The sequence below is a fragment of the Propithecus coquereli genome, unplaced genomic scaffold (assembly GCF_000956105.1).
Source record: "Propithecus coquereli isolate 6110/MARCELLA unplaced genomic scaffold, Pcoq_1.0 Scaffold3, whole genome shotgun sequence".
NCBI lineage: Eukaryota > Metazoa > Chordata > Mammalia > Primates > Indriidae > Propithecus > Propithecus coquereli.
In genome coordinates, this window is record NW_012148618.1 from 19,836,361 (window position 1) to 19,837,491 (window position 1,131).

Below are 1,131 nucleotides of genomic sequence, written 5' to 3' on the forward strand. Positions count from 1 at the left end.
AGCTACTCAGGAGGCTGAGGAGGAAGGACTGCTTGAGCCCAGAAGCTGGAGGCTGCAGTAAGCTATGATCATGCCACTGCACTCTAGCCTGGGTGACAGAGTGAGACCCTGTCTCAAAAAAACAAAACCAAACCAAACAACCCCAAAAACATTTAACAACTAATGCTTGCTGTCTTCAAATTAAATTGTATACTGAATCCCTAATTGTTCATAATGAAAGAAACCAGTTTTCACGTACACTATTACATGAAGGAGTTTGACCTTGTCTTTCAAGTAAGAAAGTATATCATCTCTGAAGGTTATTCAGAAAAATGCAGCTTCCTAATTTTAACTTCTAGAAAGCCACAGGCAACTGTCAAAATGTTTCAAAAGGGAATATTTGATTCTGAAGTCTCTCTAGCCTTAAAGTTCCACTGAAATATATAGCAGAAACATCAAGGGCAGATAATTAGTGCCAAATGGGCAAACACACAAAGTAGAGAGTGATGGAATCCCCTGTTGCAGAAGGCCAAAGGCTGATTTATGTTCATAATTCTCTGAGGTATCTAGTATTTATTCTTGAAATAATTCCATGAGGCACTGTGGGGATTGTTTAAGGTGCTGAGAAGGAAGAAGCCAACCTTCTGGATATGGCACCACTGTCTGCTTTATATGTAAGACATATCATAAGCCATTCTGCATGCCCTCTGCTGTGCTTCCATCTGTTGGCTCGCAATGTAACTTCATGTTAGGGGCAGGTGATTCAAGTGCTTCAACAGGAATTATTTTCCTCTAGTCTGCTGGCAACTGACTAGGAAGATAAAATTAGGAGGCATTACTTTCTTACTTATCCAAATACGTTACTGTAATATACTACAGGAGGACATAGTCAAGTAGTGAAAACATTTGCACACGTGTTTATTTTATAATATATTTTAACTATGGACATTTTTCCATTACTTAAGTAGGTATTTTTTTAAAAAAATCTTATACAAATTGAGAGACACCAGGGTTACTTGTTAGGGTTAAAATTTACCATTAAAACAAGTTTCTGACTTCCAATATAGAGGCTTCACTGGAATAAATAGTCAGATATAATAAATAACATAAATAGTTATTACTTTTTAAAGGTATGATAAATCAGTTCTTCAA

The 1,131-nt window shown here is 36.6% G+C and overlaps 1 protein-coding gene across 1 annotated transcript in view; it reads right to left on the reverse strand.

The window, feature by feature from the left end:
- Positions 1–1,131, reverse strand: part of COPS2 (COP9 signalosome subunit 2) — a 73,755-nt gene that overhangs the window by 32,958 nt on the left and 39,666 nt on the right. The gene's annotated exons all lie outside the window — the stretch shown is intronic.